The sequence below is a fragment of the Sceloporus occidentalis genome, unplaced genomic scaffold (genome assembly GCF_023333645.1).
Source record: "Sceloporus occidentalis isolate IW3139 unplaced genomic scaffold, rSceOcc1.0.p SCAF_24, whole genome shotgun sequence".
NCBI lineage: Eukaryota > Metazoa > Chordata > Lepidosauria > Squamata > Phrynosomatidae > Sceloporus > Sceloporus occidentalis.
Window position 1 is genome coordinate 13,307,130 of NW_028317004.1, and position 10,549 is coordinate 13,317,678.

A 10,549-nucleotide genomic window follows, 5' to 3' on the forward strand; every position below is an offset into this window, starting at 1 on the left:
GTAAGCTCTACCGGTAGGTACCTTTTTCTTCATATTATATGTGTGTATACCATCTTTATTAGAGTGTAAGCTTGATACAATGTAATAGAGCAGGCAACTATAATCTCTGAGGATAAGGACCTCACTTTTTCTTACTGTGTCTATATACACCATCCATCATAGAATGTAAGTTGGTACGGTTTAATGGGGCACCTTTAGAGCACCTTTAAGCTCTGTGGAGAGGGATCTATTTCACTTTACAGCAATATCCAGGATAACCCATAAAACGACTGATCTAGGGAGAAAACCAAATGCTGTATCGAGCATCAGGAAGGAATTTTTTCCCCCGGTATGGAGCACAATTGGCTTGAGTTTCACTAAGTACGGCACAGTGTAATAGGACAGTTACCTGTAGGCTCTTCTGGTAGGTATCTTTTTTCTCCTAATTCTATCCCCATACACCATCCATCTTTGAATGTAAGCATGGCACAGGCGTATTTAGGGGTTGTTTAAGCTCTGTGGTCAGGGATTTATTTCCATATATAGAGAAATATGCAGGTAAACTCATCAGGCGAATGATCAAGGGAGAAAAACTATCATATCTGTGGTCAGGAAGGAATCCCCCCCATGGACCACAAATGTATGGTACAGTGTAATAGGACAGATATCTGTAAACTCTACAGGTGGGCAACTTTTTTTCTTCAAATTATATCTATATATACCATATTTATTAGAGTATAAGCTTGGAAAAATATTATGGAGCAGGCACCTATAAGCTCTTTGGACAGGGACCTCACTTTTTCATACTGGGTCCGTATAGACCATCTATCATAGAATGTAAGTTGGTACGGTTTAATGGGGCACCTTTAGAGTACGGTTAAGCTCTGTGGAGAGGGCTCTATTTCGCTTTACAGCAATATCCAGGATAACCCATAAGACGGCTGATCTAGGGAGAAAACCAAATGCTGCATCTAGGATGAGGAAGGAATGCTTTTGCCCTGTATGGAGTATTGGCTGGAGTCATAGGACAGGTACCTGTTACCTTTAACCTCTATCGGTAGGTACCATTTTTCTTCATATACTATATTTATTAGAGTATAAGCTTGGCACAATATAATAGAGCAGGCACCTATAAGCTCTGCAAATTGGGACCTCATTTCTTCATACTGTTTCTGTAAAATACCATGCTTCTTAGAGTGTGAGCTTTGCACAGTTCTAAAGGGCACCTTTAAAGTATCTTTAAGCCCTGCGTACAGGGATCTGTTTTTATTTACAGCAATGTGCAGGAAAATCCCTCAGACAGCTGATCCAAGGAAAAACATGAACGTCATATCTGGGGTCCCGAAGGAATTTTTCCCATTATGGAGCACAATTGGCTGGAGTTTTACTAAGCTTGGCCCAATATAATCGGGCAGGCCTTCATAAGCTCTGCAGGCTGGGACCTCATTTCTTCATACTGTATCTATATATATACCATCCATCTCACAATGGAAGCTTGGCATAGCTGATTAGAGAACCTTTAAGCTGTTCGGACAGAGATCTATTTCCATATGCAGCAATATGCAGGTTAACCCATCAGACGGCTGATCCAGGGTTAAAACCGACCGCCATATCTGGGGTCAGGAAGGAATTTTTTTTCCCCAATGAAGCATAATTGGCCGAAGTTTCACTGGGGTTTTCTTTGCCTTCCTCTGGATCAGTGCAATATTAAATACAACATAAGAATCTGCGCAATGTTTATATTGCAGTTGTTATTGCTTATGAAAAATAAAATCAAACTCTTCTGTGTATTCCTGTGTGATTCCTGATTTATTTTACTGCAATGAGTGCGTGTATATAAATATATTTAGGTATATTTCCATAATTGCAATTCATCTTGACAGTGGTCATACATGACCGAATTAATTTCAGCAGCTGGTAGATGTTTTTAATGTTTTGGTTCTCACAAAACATCTTTTGGCAGTCATACATTAGCACACAGTTGTCAGCTGGCTTTTAGACAGGGCTCAATAGGTCTGGTAATGTTTGGTAGTACATACCAAAAAAAGGATGAGATGCTTACTAAGAAAGGACAGCCGTTTCATAGCCTGTCCTACAGTGCGTCCCCACTTGGAAGCATCTCAAATTTCAGCTCTCTTGTGCCATTACAGAGGAAAAATCTCCATCAGTTTAATCCAATTCTAAAGTGCAGTCCAGAAGCGAATAGTGAGGCCAATTTTCTCTGCACAAAGGAAAGAACAACCTCAGACGTACCTTTCGGCTTTCGTTGGCCTTGTCAGTGGGGTACAATTGGTATCCCTCTAGGCACAAGAGAGCAAGGAGGTCTACGTCTAGGCTCCTTTATACAGTATGAGATGATCACCAAGAACAGACAGCCGCTTCATAGCCTCTGTAACGGCACAATAGAGCTAAAATTTTAGATGCTCCCAAGGCTTGGTTAGCATCTCACATTCTTTTGGTAACGTCTGGTAGTACAGCCTGGTACCATATTACCATCCATATAGTATCTTGGACGACAACTTGTTTTCCAAGCAACATTTTTCTTTTGTCAGGTAAGAACATGGAGCGTTGCTTCTAAAGAGACAGGAAAAGCAGATGAACAAGGAGTTGAAGAAATGGAATGGTCGCAAAACAACATATATTCAGGATTGGCTTTACTGATTACTGTAAAAAGAGGGAACGGTAGTCATGACTCAGATCATGGTGCAAATCCAAGCTATAGGCACAATTGATGGGGAGAGCAACAATTTTGAAAGCATATAATCAGTCCTGCCTAATGTATATTTCGTTCTGCTTAAATAGAGTACAGAATGGATACAGGCAGGGTGCAAATTTTACCTAAAGTGCTTGTTAGTCTATACAGTCTAGTGGCTATATGTGGAACTGCAAAGTTCATCCAGGAAAGGTTTCTGGCAGTGGCCCCAAATGTTGAACTCAACGAAACCCAAGGGGAATCGCCCCCCTGCCCTGTCCCTTGCATAAAGGTACAATAAAGCACTGCACACTTTTACAAACACATGAATGAATGTTAACAGCCTTTCATATATGTTTTCCTTATACATGTGTGCCATATGTGACTTTGCATCTGTGTAGGCGTCTCCTATGGAAAGAAATATAGTATTTTTGGCATGGAGCCACTAATAGACTTTCTACATGTTCTTTTCATCCTAAACATATTTTCAAGCAAGTAAAAACCAGTTCTGGGATGACCTTCATAGCTTCACTTGTGCTACCAGGTAGCTAGCATGTTTCAAAATGATATTGTCAAAGTTTTATTAGATGTAGCAAAATAAAATACACATGCAGATTAATTTCTTTTGTAAGTAATAAGATAGTAATGCAGACAGTCTTAAAATCAAACAAGAGTTAAACAAGAGTAATTGTTTGTGAGGTCTTAGGAAAAATATATAACGGCTGATAACTAATGCACTTCGTAAGAATTCAAGGACATTTATTCTAGTTAAGGTGAAAAGGTACAAGTACATATTTATCAATAATTCTCTATTTTCTGTTACCATTTAAAGCGTTACAGACAGTGGTATATTTCGGCTAGACATCATCCTAGGCAGCACACCAGCCACTCCTCACTACTGCCCTCTGGGGCAGCTTCCATCTCCTGCCAGGATTAAGGATTTGAGGTTGTGTAACTTTCAGTTACAAAACAAAGCTATGATCAGGGGAGGGTGGTTGTCTTCTGGCCCAAGGTGTATAAAGCCAAGTAACCCCCTAGACACAACTACCACAACTAACATAAACACTAACAAACCCACACACAAACACACTTACTCTAACACCTTAACTCTAGCACACATTTACCTCGTGCAAAGCCTGAGCCCGTCTTCAGAACAACATGCACATGGTGCAAGTTGCCACACTGATAATAAAGGCCAGCCCAATTCAGACTGGCCCTGCTTAAAGAATTATTACTGGCCTGGATAAGACCTGGGCCAGATCTGCCACACCAGGCAAATGCCTTTTTCTTAAGGTGGGAGGTTGAATAACATTTTAGGCAAGGACAGAAAATAAAGCTATATCACAGACAGAGGGAATTTAGGATTCACATGGGGCTGGTATTGTTACCATGGGGGAAATGAAGAAACATTGCTATTTTGCATAACTCGTGTTAGGAGTGTGTATGCATAAATGTGTTAGCATGCGTATGTGTAAATGTGAGTTAGCGTGTATGCGTTAACGTGTGTGTACACTACTGTTTAACTTTGGGGTTATACTTGGCTGTTTTCATGGAAAACAAGGACATTTCTAAATGTGTAACATAATTGTGAAAGGGTTTTCTAATGACCAATTAGCCCTTTGAATTGCTTAGGGAACACAACGTGTGATTGGATTGCAGGATTGAGGGTTGCTGATAAAGGGCCTCAGTAAACCTATGACGATATTTCATTAAAAATCTTAATTTTTTTATGCAACCATCCTATAGGAGACAACACAGAGTAAAGCGTTCATAATGTAGTAAGCTTGCAATAAAATCTTGAATGAATGTATAGCCAGAAAGTGGACTGTTGCTTTAATCAGGAGCAGCCCACAGCTACTATGTGAAATTGTTCTGTTTCCTGCCAATCAGCCTGTATTCCTTGGTAGGTGAACTTCCATTGCCAGAGGCCCTCGTATTTTACCGTAAACACAGACGGATGAGAAAAGACGTGTCCGCTTAAAAGTCAAATTTAATCAACATATAAAACAAGAAATATCTGGTTACTTTATGAAAAAGAAACATCTGTGTTCAATGTTCCACAGAGGTATACTCTTCGTAGTTCCTGGAGACCCACACGGTAAGGATGTAGAGACTAGACTTGGGCACCAAGGGGCTCTTCGTGTTCGTCTTCGTGCTCGTCTTCGGAGGGAAAAATATCTTCGTATTCCGCGAATATTCGCCCGTTCCTGTCTTCTCTTCGGGCGAATATTTGTGGACATTCTTCGTGCTCGTTTGATCTTCGTTTCCCTCCCGGTTGCCTAGCAGGGGTTAATACGGGGTTAACAACAGATCGGAGCAGCAGCAGCTGCCGTGAAGGTACGTGTGTGCAACTCTATTGGTCGTTTCGGCAGGGGGCTGGTCTGGCATCAACGAGTGAATTGCAGAACGCACTTCATTCGTTGATGGCAGGCGAGCCCCCTGCCGAAACGACCAATAGAGTTGCACACACGTACCGAGGTGTACTGTACACAAAGTGACCTAGACAAATGCTCCAAGGAACTTGGCCTCCTTTTTATCATACACAGTCACACATCCATAGATGTTTAATAAAAGAATAGGGATTATTTTACATTTTTAAATTGATTTTGGACCACTTGTAATACATGCCTAACATTTGCTACCTATTTACAATGGCATACTTTGCAACAACCCAACTTTTACTGAACAGGACTGGAAAAAAGCAGGACTGTCCACCAAAATCTTGGGTGTGTTAGCAGGTATGCGGATGGAAAAATGAACTAAAAAATAGCTTAAGGTTAATGTACGGTTATGTTTAAGATTAGTAGCAGTGCACTGGTTTGGTTAATTTTAATGGGTTTTAAATAAAAAATTAGGGGTTTATTTAAATGTATTTTAACGTTAGATTTATTATTTAGTACTTTATTATATTTATTTAATGTTTATACTAGTGCTACCTACCGAGCTATAACTACCTACGTGTATTTGCATACCTAGTTTAGCTAAATTAGATGGGACATGACTGGAAAAAAAGCAGGGCTGTCCCTGAAAAAGTTGGGTCTGTTGGCAGGTATGTGGATGGAAAATGAACTAAAAAATAGCTGGAAAAAAGCAGGACTGTCCACCAAAATCTTGGGTGTGTTGGCAGGTATGCGGATGGAAAAATGAACTAAAAAATAGCTTAAGGTTAATGTACGGTTATGTTTAAGATTAGTAGCAGTGCACTGGTTTGGTTAATTTTAATGGGTTTTTTAAAAAAAATTAGGGGTTTATTTAAATGTATTTTAACGTTAGATTTATTATTTAGTACTTTATTATATTTATTTAATGTTTATACTAGTGCTACCTACCGAGCTATAACTACCTACGTGTATTTGCATACCTAATTTAGCTAAATTAGATGGGACATGACTGGAAAAAAAGCAGGACTGTCCCTGAAAAAGTTGGGTCTGTTGGCAGGTATGTGGATGGAAAAATGTTATAGGATGAAGTGTGAGTTATAGCGTTAATGCTAGTGAGTGTAGAAGTGAAGGCCAGGACAAATAACAAGAGGAAAGGTCCTTGTGATTTGTGCATTGTACGTGTGTGTGTTATGTGTTTTATGTGTTATGTCACTGTGTTATATGTGTTATGTGTGTTATGTGTTATGTCACTGTGTTATTTGTGTTTTTGTGTGTGTTATGTTTGGTTGGTTGTGTATCAGAAGGAAAATAATGAAATGGAAATGGAAAAGGAAATGAAATAGGCGAATGAGTGGGCAATTGGCGACCCACTCACCTGTTTCACCCCAGAGCAAAGCATCCAAACAACAGTGGGCCCCGTATACACAAACATCAGAGAAGGGGCCGCATGATCAGGCCTGGATCATGCTAGGGGGGCATGATCACCTTATAGCTAGGTTGCCATAGGTCAAGAGTTTATGGTGGGGTGGGGTTAAGGGTCTTTAAATGTGGCTGCTTTTCTCTGACCCTCTACCAATTTTTCTTTAAACAGGAAGGAGAGGCAGTGAGAAGCGTTTCCCTCCCACCCTCCCTTGTGTTTTTTCTGATGTTTTTTTTTTTGGTGTGGCGGGGAACTGAGGTTCCCGTCAGGTTTTATGGTTGGTTTATTCATGGTACGGGGTGAAATTGTCGCGGTTTTCATCCGAGGTATGGAATCCGTGGTTATTGTGAGTTATGGTGGGCCTTTTTTCCACGGGCAGGGTCCCATGGGAAAGGGAGGGCCTTCGTTTACACCACGAGCTAGTGCAGCTTTACGGCTTGTGGTTGGTGTACGCGGCAGCATGTTGGTGTGAGTTACCTGTGTTGAGGTATCGATGTTAAGTCACTTAGTTGTCGCACGGTCGGTGGTTGTAACCTCCTTGAATCTAAAAGGTTAAGTCAGGCGGTTCGTACACTAAGGTTGGAGGTTACACAAGTTTAAGGAAATGTATGTTTTAAAGTTTGAATAAAGTTTTTTACGTGTCACAGTACTTTCATAAATAAAACTGTGGCCTTTCAAAATCCAATTTGGTGTCTGTCGTTATTTATTGAACATACACTCTCAACATGACCCACAAATGTATCTAGTGCCTTGATCATGTCAGTCCTAGACGTTTGGCAGCGGACTTCCAGAGCTCAGACACTAGGCCCTAGCGTAAGCTGGCCCCTCCGGCGGAGGTAGCAGGCGTTGCCACACCGGAGACAGAGGCAGCCGGGGGGGAGAAACTACCCTTACCATTAGGGACATTTCGGGCATGACTCTAGCCAGGAAGCGAACTGGCAGAGAAGAGATGCTGGGACCACCACCACCAGCAGCATTGAAAAATGGGAAAGGCGAATGAGTGGGCAATTGGTGACCCGCTCACCTGTTTCACCCCAGGGCAAAGCACCCAAACACTGTCAGTCTTCGACGTTTGGCAGCAGACTTTCAGAGCTCAGACACTAGGCCCTAGCGTAAGCTGGCCACTCCGGTGGAGGTAGCAGGCGTTGCCACACCGCAAACAGAGGCAGCCAGGGGGGAGAAACTACCCTTACCATTAGGGACATTTTGGGCATGACTCTAGCCAGGAAGCGAACTGGCATTGAAGAGACGCTGGCACCACCACCGGCAGCAGCAGCAGCAGCAGCATTGGGAAAGGCGAATGAGTGGGCAATTGGCGACCCACTCACCTGTTTCACCCCAGGGCAAAGCATCCAAACAACTGTCAGTCCTAGACGTTTGGCAGCGGACTTCCAGAGCTCAGACACAAGGCCCTAGCGTAAGCTGGCTACACCGGCGGAGGTAGCAGACGTTGCCACACCGCAAACAGATGCAGCCAGGGGGAGAAACTACCCTTACCATTGGGGACATTTTGGGCATGACTCTAGCCAGGAAGCGAACTGGCAGAAAAGAGACGCTGGCACCACCACCAGCAGCATTGAAAAATGGAAAAGGCGAATGAGTGGGCAATTGGCGACCCGCTCACCTGTTCCACCCCAGAGCAAAGCATCCAAACACTGTCAGTCCTTGGCGTTTGGGAGCGGACTTCCAGAGCTCAGGCACTAGGCCCTAGTGTAAGCTGGCCACTCCGGCGGAGGTAGCAAGCGTTGCCACACCGCAGACAGAGGCAGCCAGGGGGGAGAAACTGCCCTTACAATTAGGTACATTTGAGGCATGACACTAGCCAGGAAGCGAACTGGCATTGAAGAGACGCTGGCACCACCACCAGCAGCAGCAGCAGCAGAATTGGGAAAGGCGAATGAGTGGGCAATTGGCGACCCGCTCACCTGTTTCACCCCAGAGCAAAGCATCTAAACACTGTCAGCCCTTGGCGTTTGGGAGCGGACTTACAGAACTCAGACACTAGGCCCTAGCGTAAATTGGCTACACTAGCGGAGGTAGCAGGCATTGCCACACCGCAAACACGTGCAACCAGGGGGAGAAACTACCTTGAACATTTTGGACATTTGAGGCATGACACTAGCCAGGAAGCGAACTAGCAGAGAAGAGACGCTGGCACCACCACCAGCAGAAGAATTGGGAAAGGGGAATGAGTGGGCAATTGACGACCCGCTCACCTGTTTCACCCCAGGGCAAAGCATCCAAAGACTGTCAGTCCTTGGCGTTTGGGAGCAGACTTACAGAACTCAGACACTAGGCCCTAGCGTAAATTGGCTACACCGGCGGAGGTAGCAGGCATTGCCACACCGCAGCAAGTCCAACCAGGGGGAGAAACTACCCTTTCCATTAGGGACATTTGAGGCATGATTTCAGCCAGGAAGCGAACTGGCAAAAGATACTGGCACCACCACCAGCAGCAGCGTTGGAAACGAAAAAAGGTGAATGAGTGGGCAATTGACGACCCGCTCACCTGTTTCACCCCAGGGCAAAGCATCCGAACACTGTCAGTCCTTGGCGTTTGGGAGCAGACTTACAGAACTCAGACACTAGGCCCTAGCGTAAATTGGCTACACTGGCGGAGGTAGCAGATGTTGCCACACCACAAACAGGTGCAACCAGGGGGAGAAACTACCTTAAACATTAGAGAGAAAAAAAATTAACTTTCCAAGCTAAGAGCTGGGTAACCCAACTTGGGCAGATTGAATTTAAGAAAGGCAATCTGCTCCATCAGATGAGGTGCCATGCGTGAGCGCTGTGGACTCAGTATGTTTCCAGTCATAGAAAACACGCGCTCACTTTGAACAGTGGTTGGCGGACATGATAGAAGCTGCTGTGCAACCCATGAGAGTGCAGGCCACACACTCTTCTTTTCATCCCAGTAGCTAAGAGGATCCACATTAGGCGCAGAAGGAACTTCACAGAGGTAAAGTTTGACCATTTCAGCAGCACTACTCTCCTTTCTGCTGCTAGCTCTGTCAGATGGTCCAACTATACTCCCAAGTGCCTCTTCCCAAAACGCAGCTGCTCCACTCAGCTGTGTTGTGCTGCTTGTGGCACTGCTGCTGATGTTGCTGCTAGGAGTAGCAGACCACATCATCTCTTCCTCCTCCTGCACCTCTCCCTCCTCGGACAGCATTCCCATTTTACGCTGCCAGTCACGCACCTTGTTGACCAATTGGTCCCGGTGGCTACTGAGAACATTAAATTTCAAAGCTAGCTTTCCCTTAATTCTTGGATCGCAAAGGCACGCTAGCATCATTTTGGGACTCTCTTCCATGCATTTGCGAAGGTGTACTTTTAGCAGATCCTTCAGCTTCCTGACTATGGCTGCTACATCAGGATGTAGAGTGCCACCTTGAACAGCCTCACGGTTTTCAATCTTGCTGCCTAGATGGGAGAACACTGGGATTACCTGGGCCAAAGCCAGACTGGCAGTGTTTGAGTTTAAATTTTCTGTGGCATCCCTGAATGGTTTAAGGACTGCCACTAGCTGGGCGATCACTGTCCAATCTTCCCTATTCAATGGAGATGTAATCCCAATATTGTGCTCTGAGGCAAGATTATGGATTGCCCTCTGCTGCTCCAAAATCCTCTCCAGCATGTCTAACGTGGAGTTCCACCGTGTACTGACATCCTGACGTAGGCAGTGTACGGGAAGTCCTGACCTCTCTTGCTCTTCCTTCAAAAGTTGGCTAGCCTTAACACTATGGTGAAAGTGCCCAGCGATCTTTTCTGCAGCGGGACAGAACTACTGCTGCCACATTAGTTCCTTCTGACATTGCTGCCTTCACTACAAGATGGATGATGTGGGCTGCACAGCGCACACCAACAATATGACCATCTCGCAGCGCTTTCACCATATTGGCACCTCCGTCAGTTACCACAAAACCAACTTCAACATTGGTGCCCGCCTCTGCTCCCACCCAAAGGCTAAACATTTTCCTCATTGCATGCAGAATATTTTGGGAAGTGTGCTTTTCATCCATCACTTCTGCATGGAGAAGGAAAGATCGGTAGCCTGCTGCAGCAGCTTCCTTA